Source organism: Syngnathus typhle, unplaced genomic scaffold, assembly GCF_033458585.1.
Source record: "Syngnathus typhle isolate RoL2023-S1 ecotype Sweden unplaced genomic scaffold, RoL_Styp_1.0 HiC_scaffold_94, whole genome shotgun sequence".
Taxonomy (NCBI): Eukaryota; Metazoa; Chordata; class Actinopteri; order Syngnathiformes; family Syngnathidae; genus Syngnathus; species Syngnathus typhle.
Window position 1 is genome coordinate 9,690 of NW_026872000.1, and position 8,528 is coordinate 18,217.

Below are 8,528 nucleotides of genomic sequence, written 5' to 3' on the forward strand. Positions count from 1 at the left end.
AAACTAAATTAATTCAGGGCGGCTTGGTGGCGCACTGGGTAGCACATCCGCCTCACAGTCAGGATGGTGTGGGTTCGATTCCACCTCCGGCCCTCCCTGTGTGGACTTTGCATGTCACCCCGGGCCCGCGTGGGTTTTCTCCGGGCACTCCGGTTTCCTCCTACATCCCAAAAACATGCTTGGTAGGCCGATCGAAGACACCAAATTGTCCCTAGGTGCGAACGCGAATAGTTGTTTGTCTCCGTGTGCCCTGTGATCGGCTGGTAACTGGTTCAGGGTGTCCCCCGCCTACTGCCCAATGCCTACTAAGCGGTTCAGAAAATGGATGGATGAATTAATTTAATCTAAATTATGAAAATATATTTCACCACTTAGTTATATTTAGTTGTCCATGTATAAATTGTGTGTTGAGTCATTATATCAAATGTATTAGTTGTATCAATTCAATAGATGCTTTACGTTTTTTTCTCCCTATATTTTTCTAACTATTTTTTAAAATTATGATAAATTATTATTGACAATTCCTACACCAAAATACAACTTACATATTTTCATGGTCTGGCTTGATAACCACATAAACTACAACAAAACCAATCTTTGTGGATTTAGGTCACCCGTTTTATTAAATTACCGTATTTATTCTAATTATCACCCATTATTGTCCGATCGCCAAGGGGCACTGAAATGGGCGATAATATGTATATTTTCTTTATGTAGTATCTCACTGGTGTTCTTAACACGAGGACAGCGGCTGTTTTGAGCTACCTCTAACAGCGGGGTGCGTCAATTGACGCTCCATCGATGCGACACGCTACCGTCGCACATCACGTGTTGCACACGTCATATTAACGCGATCGTCTTGTTCGAGCCCATGCCCCGAGAACGTAAGTGTGTGAGGATATTGTTGCGGAGTGACGAGTATAATTGTATCATAGTTTATGGAGAAAAACAATTTAAAAGGGACGTTCAACGCGCTGTCAAATCAGTCATATTTAAACTTGCGCAATGACGTCGGCATGTGGTCGCGGAGGAAAACGTAAATTTTGGGGGGAATATTTTAGCAGCATGGGCGATAATTAGAGGTATCAATGTTTTATTTATGCTATCGCTAACACACACAGGGCGGTTATTAGAATATGGGCGATAATTATTAGAATAATTACGGTATTGCAAATACAATTGCAAAGAAACAATTGGTTGAGGAGCAGTTTTATAGCAGATTTTTGTTGTTGTATTGCGATAGCGTATTGCTAATGCTAATCTGTTGATTGTGTCGCGAGAGAGAGAGAGAGAGAGAGAGAGAGTGTGTGTGTGTGTCTCTCAGTAAAGATATCTGTCACACTCTCATTTCACCTGAGTAAGGTCTCTTAGGGCATCATGTTGCCTTAGCCTAGATCTACATTTCAACAACTAGTACTAATTTGTCATTTTCATTACAGGATCAAAGAGAAATTAAGGTCCTCACATGGTGCGAAACCAACTTTTTCCATGTCAAACTTGGACAGCGGCTGTCCATGACACACATGACAACATCATCTTCTAGTGGCGTAGAGCTCCACTCCACAGAAAATACTGTAATAAAGGTACCTAAAGCAAGCAGTTTTTTATGTGTATAAACAAAGGTGTTCTCAATTGAATCAATACTGTTATTTACTTGGGATGCACTGCTATCAGTGGCTCACCATCATTAAGGTTGAAGTCAGATTCATGCTTTAGGAGTTTTCTCAAAATCTGGATCACCAACTTTGTAGGATATTGTCTCAGATACAGCTGGCTGTCTGTCTGTCTGTCTGTCTGTCTGTTTATATATCTATATCTAACCAAGCTACATACCTACTTACTAGGGGTGTAAATCGCGGGTTTTTTCACGATACGATATAATATCGATATAAAGAACTACGATACGATATTTGCCGATATCTTAAAGCCTGCTGCGATTCATTCACGATATATCGCGATATAGTGCTCTACGATCGAATATTTTTTTTTTAATAAAAAATATAGAACAATATCCTGATTTATAACAATTCATACGCAAAATCAACAAGGTACTGCAAACTCTTTATTTAGCAAATTACAAGAGTATTGTAGTATACAAAGTGCTTATTTTAACACTGAACTTTGATGTCGTGTTTTTTCTTTAAATGTGCGGCGAGATTTGTGCTCCCTGAATATTTGATCACCGCATGGCAGGATTTACAAACTGCACGTGTCTTGTCCGTTGAGCCATCTTTTCTTTGGAATCCATAGTGCTTCCAAACGAATGACTTGAAGCCTAAAGGGGAGCAAATTTCCTCGTCTCTTTGGACACTAGCCATAGCACCAGCCCAGGAGCCGCGTACTAGTTGTCGCCTCCCCTTTCACGCACGTGCTCTGCTCACAACACAACAACGCCGGGCGCACTGCTCCCTGAGAGAGGAAGCAAGCAACAATGAACTGGATTTCAAAATAAAGTCGCGTCTAATGTCCGAGGTCAAACACGGCGATATAAATCGATGTTTACCTTTAGCATCGATGCCAATAAATTGTAGAGCATTATATCGATTAATCGATGTGTATCGATGTATCGTTACACCCCTACTACTTACCTACCTACCTACCTACCCAACCCCATCCATCCATCCATCCATCCATCCATCATGTTTTCTCGTGGTGTTTCAAACATAATAAATTGTCATGAAATTTCTTTGCGCAGGAACTGGAAGAAGAGCCCTTTCGCTTTGTGGCCTTTAAAATCAAAGGTGAACAGGTGGAGCTTGTGGACGCCACCAATGCCACCAGAATGGTTCCATTAGAGGAGTGGAACCAAAAATTCCCAGATGGCCCTAATCTTCCCCTAGAGCAGTGCTTCTCAATTATTTTCTGTTACGCCCCCCCCTAGCAAGAAGAAATCTATTCGCGCCCCCCCCTCCCCACCGTGACTATCCTAACTTGTCTTGTAAGTTGTAAAATGTTGCACATTCGCAAACGTGACAGAAGTAACAATGAGAGCGCCACTGCCCCCTGCTGTAGTAAACCCGCAATTACACTTTATTCTAGTACTGCCAAAAAAAAAGCCTGTTCCCCAGGGTCACGCGCGCCCCCCCAGGAATAGCAAGGGGGGCGCGCCCCACTATTTGAGAAGCACTGCCCTAGAGGGGTTTTTGTGGTATTTTTTTTTTTGTTCTGTTATTTGTATTTTGTGTTGTTTGTTCTGTTTAAAATGTTCTACTATTAAAGTTTAAAGTTAAAGGCACAAAATAATAATTGTTTATTTTATTCATTTTTATTAAATTATGATAATATATTTCACCACTTCATCAACATCTGCCCCCTATAGAGACCACCCTCAGAGGCCGGCCTCTTCGACTTGCAACCAGAGATGCTGGCGTGGCTCCACGACACCAAGTTGGAACACTGACGTTACACGTGAGAGAGAGAGAGAGAGAGAGAGAGGCAACGTCATCCGCCGAATTAGGTGACCCAGTTTATTATTTTGTTTATAGCAAATACAGTCGCAAATATATTGTTTCAATGTGTAGTTAATGGTATTAATGTATAGTATATGATTTTAATCTATTTTAATCTATAGTATTGGTATTTTACCCATGCCTTATTTCGGGATATTTGTAACTTCTGCTGTCTTTATCTTAGTATTCTGGAATACTATGGTTTATTTCGAAAATGTTTCTCAGATGTCGCATGTTTTCCCATTCTAGATTGATAGATAGAATTTACGGTAGCGTTCTTTGGCCTGCTGTCCAAAGAACATAGAAAACAATACGGAATGCGATCATCTCATGTGCGGTGGCACCACAAAGTAGATTGCAGAAGTTAACTCAGCAGCATGGACGCGTTCCAGGCAGTTACTGCGACCGCAAGAGAGTAAGTATTACTAAAAAGAAGCACACAAGTTTCCAACTTGCCGAGTGGACAGTGAAGCAGAAAATAGATTTGTCAAAAAGTGTGAGGAAAATATGCACTGTCTGCCGACTCACATTTTCCATAGTCCATGTGGAACTGACTCACCTTAAGCAACACGGTGGACACGAACGAAAAAACGCACAACTAAGCAAGGGGGAACCTGGACAGATCCATTAGGCAACGACAAAGATGGTACGTAAATATTTTTTTAAACCCTCTCAAGGTTAATATGAGAATGTACAATGGATGTCTATCGTATAGAAAAAGCTATATTAGCTTTTGGGTGTAATAAACGACCAGGTAAATGGATAGATAATACATAAAAACCATTTGTTTGCATACATTGATAAATAAAAGATCAACATTAAGTGAAGAAACCAAAGAACTTTTGGTTTATAGGAAGTTTTTTTTTTTCTATGGAAGAAACCCATGCGCCCAAGTGCAATATGTATTTTCGCCAGTAGAGGACGCTAAAAATAAATGTTGCACAGCGGATGAGCTGTCTTCATCATTTCTGTCTGTAACAATTGCACACACAGCCTTACATTTGTAATGAGTTTTAAGAGATGTGCATATTTTTTCATTGGACATGCAATGTAATTCTGTCAACTTTTAAATAAACTGTTGTTTTATTTTTAATGTGGATAGAGGATTTATTTTTGGTGTTTCCGATTTTACTGCAGATTATCCAGACATCCCCAACGTCAAAGCAGCAGTATTTTTGTCCTCAGCATCCTTATTTTCCACAAAGGTTTCTACATTTTTCAACCGATTCAACCCATTCCAACTTTCAACTGTTCATCTTTTGCCCACCTATTCCACAACTTCCCACTTACCAAATATTCCAAACTTTCAATTTTGAAATTCACCACAAATTCTCCAAATATTCTACATCTCTCAAGTAATTCAACACGTTTCAACATCGCTCGGCAGCATTCCCCGAAAAAGTTATTCATACATTTCGCCTTCACACGCAATTTCTCCAGAAATTGCAAAATTCTAGTTATTATTATTCTTCTATTTTATTCTCCACACTTTTTTGACACGTTTCATCTTCCACATAATTCATCCGATTCACTCCATTCCACTTTTCACGTATTCCAAATATTCACGACATGAGCGCTTATATTTTTCTCGTTCCGAAAATTTTCCGATTCCGCAAAATTCCCAAAATTCCGACAAATTTTTCCCCATTCATTCTTAATGGCACATTCGACATTTCACATTTACGTCGTTCCAATTTGAAATTCACATCATTCAGCACATTCTAATCACATTCGGAAGGATTCTCGACATTCCCAAAATTCCCAAATTCGAAAATTTCTCGTTTTCACGTTAAAAATTCCGACAAATTTTCACAAAATTTCGTTTTTCACCTCTAACTTCTACATTTTTCAACCGATTCAACTCGTTCCAACTTTCAACTGTTCATCTTTTGCCTACCTATTCCACAACGTCCCACTTACCAAAAACTTCACATCTTTTATTTTGAAATTCAACCAAAATTCTCTAAAATTTCGTTTTTCTACTCTAATTTCTACATTTTTCAACCGATTCAACCCATTCCAACTTTCAACTGTTCATCATTTTTCTACCGATTCCACAACTTCCCACTTACCAAAAGCTTCACATCTTTTATTTTGAAATTCACACCCAATTCCTTTTCCCTTCTCATTTCTACATTTTTCAACCGATTCAACCCATTCCAACTTTCAACTGTTCATCATTTTTCTACCTATTCCACAACTTCCCACTTACCAAAAACTTCACATCTTTTATTTTGAAATTCACACCCAATTTCCTTTTCCCTTCTCATTTCTACATTTTTCAACCGATTCAACCCATTCCAACTTTCAACTGTTCATCATTTTTCTACCTATTCCACAACTTCCCACTTACCAAAAACTTCACATATTTTATTTTGAAATTCAACCAAAATTCTCTCAAATTCCGTTTTTGTACTCTAATTTCTACATTTTTCAACCGATTCAACCCATTCCAACTTTCAACTGTTCATCATTTTTCTACCTATTCCACAACTTCCCAAATACTTCACATCTTTTATTTTGAAATTTACACCCAATTCCTTTTTCCCTTCTCATTTCTACATTTTTCAACCGATTCAACCCATTCCAATTTTCAACTGTTCATCTTTTGCCTACCTATTCCACAACTTCCCACTTACCAAAAATTCCACATTTTCAAATTTGAAATTCAACCAAATTCTCAAAAATTCAGTTTTTCAACTCTCATTTCTACATTTTTCGACCGATTCAACCCATTCCAAATTTATTCACCTTATGCTTCCCACATTCACTCCCATTCACCCCCACTTCCACTACGCTTACACATTCAACCCTTGACCCCCAATTCCAGTGTGGTGGCCATCTTGGATGACCCTCAAGTGCCCCCAATGAACCCAAAATGAACCGGAAGTGCCCCAAATCAAACCGAAAGTGACCCCAAATAGACCGGAAGTGACCTCAGGTAAACCGGAAGTGACCCCAAATCAAACCGGAAGTGACCCCAAATGTACCGGAAGTGACCTTTTTAGACCGGAAATGACCCCTAATAAACCGGAAGTGACCTCAGACGAACCGGAAGTGACCCAAATTAAACCGGAAGTGACCCAAATAAACCGGAAGTGACCCCAAATAGACCGGAAGTGACCCCAAATAGACCGGAAGTGACCCCAAATAGACCGGAAGTGATCTCTGGTAAACCGGAAGTGACCCCAAATCAAACCGGAAGTGACCAAAAATAAACCGGAAGTGACCTTTTTAGACCGGAAATGACCCCAAATAAACCGGAAGTGACCTCAGCTAAACCGGAAGTGACCTGTTTTAAACCGGAAGTGACCCAAATAAACCGGAAGTGACCCAAATTAGACCGGAAATGACCCGAATCAAGCCGGAAGTGACCTTATTTCAACACTAAGTGCCCCAAATAGCTACATTTGCGCTAACGTCTTCGTTTTTTATCCGATTTAACCCGTTTCAACATTTTTACCCCAAAAGTGAACCTCCTGAGGCCGTTTCTTTGGGTTTTGTTCCAAATTTAGAAAGATTTTGGCGCAATTGCTTTTTTTTATTTTCCCATTCATTCTCTATGGGGATTCAACATTTGCTCTAACTTCTACATTTTTTAACTGATTCAACCCGTTCCAACTTTCAACTGTTCATCTTTTGCCTACCTATTCCACAACTTCCCACTTACCAACAATTCCAAATTTAAAATTCAACCAAATTCTCCAAAATTTCGTTTTTCTACTCTAACTTCTACATTTTTCAACCGATTCAACCCATTCCAACTTTCAACTGTTCATCTTTTGCCTACCTATTCCACAACTTCCCACTTACCAAATATTCCAAACTTTCAATTTTGAAATTCACCACAAATTCTCCAAATATTCTACATTTCTCAAGTAATTCAACACGTTTCAACATCGTTCGGCAGCATTCCCCGAAAAAGTTATTCATACATTTCGCCTTCACACGCAATTTCTCCAGAAATTGCAAAATTCTAGTTATTATTATTATTATATTTTATTCTCCTCACTTTTTTGTCCCGCTTCTTCTTTCACAAAATTCACCCGATTCACTCCATTCCACTTTTCACGTATTCCAAATATTCAGGAAAGGGTGGCTTGTATTTTTCTCATTCCGAACATTTTCCGATTCCGCAAAATTCCCCAAATTCCGACAAATTTTTCCCCATTCATTCTTAATGGCACATTCGACATTTCACGTTTACGTCGTTCCAATTTGAAATTCACATCATTCAGCACATTCTAATCACATTCGGAAGGATTCTCGACATTCCCAAAATTCCCAAATTCAGAAATTTCACGTTTTCACGTTAAAAATTCCGACAAATTTTCACAAAATTTCGTTTTTCAGCTCTAACTTCTACATTTTTCAACCGATTCAACTCGTTCCAACTTTCAACTGTTCATCTTTTGCCTACCTATTCCACAACGTCCCACTTCCCAAAAACTTCACATCTTTTATTTTGAAATTCAACCAAAATTCTCTAAAATTTCGTTTTTCCACTCTAATTTCTACATTTTTCAACCGATTCAACCCATTCCAACTTTCAACTGTTCATTATTTTTCTACCGATTCCACAACTTCCCACTTACCAAAAGCTTCACATCTTTTATTTTGAAATTCACACCCAATTCCTTTTCCCTTCTCATTTCTACATTTTTCAACCGATTCAACCCATTCCAACTTTCAACTGTTCATCATTTTTCTACCTATTCCACAACTTCCCACTTACCAAAAACTTCACATCTTTTATTTTGAAATTCACACCCAATTTCCTTTTCCCTTCTCATTTCTACATTTTTCAACCGATTCAACCCATTCCAACTTTCAACTGTTCATCATTTTTCTACCTATTCCACAACTTCCCACTTACCAAAAACTTCACATCTTTTATTTTGAAATTCAACCAAAATTCTCTCAAATTCCGTTTTTGTACTCTAATTTCTACATTTTTCAACCGATTCAACCCATTCCAACTTTCAACTGTTCATCATTTTTCTACCTATTCCACAACTTCCCAAATACTTCACATCTTTTATTTTGAAATTCACACCCAATTCCTTTTTCCCTTCTAAT

The 8,528-nt window shown here is 38.6% G+C and overlaps 1 long non-coding RNA gene across 4 annotated transcripts; it reads left to right on the plus strand.

The window, feature by feature from the left end:
- Positions 1–833: 833 nt before the first annotated feature.
- LOC133148458 (uncharacterized) lies at positions 834–4,546 on the plus strand. 4 transcript variants are annotated; one of them, XR_009712611.1, is made up of 3 exons: positions 834–884; positions 1,440–1,583; positions 2,696–4,546. It is a non-coding gene; the product is annotated as an uncharacterized LOC133148458 (long non-coding RNA). The 4 variants fall into 4 exon arrangements; XR_009712610.1 differs by having other exon boundaries at positions 881–1,082; XR_009712608.1 differs by having other exon boundaries at positions 881–1,583.
- Positions 4,547–8,528: the final 3,982 nt, after the last annotated feature.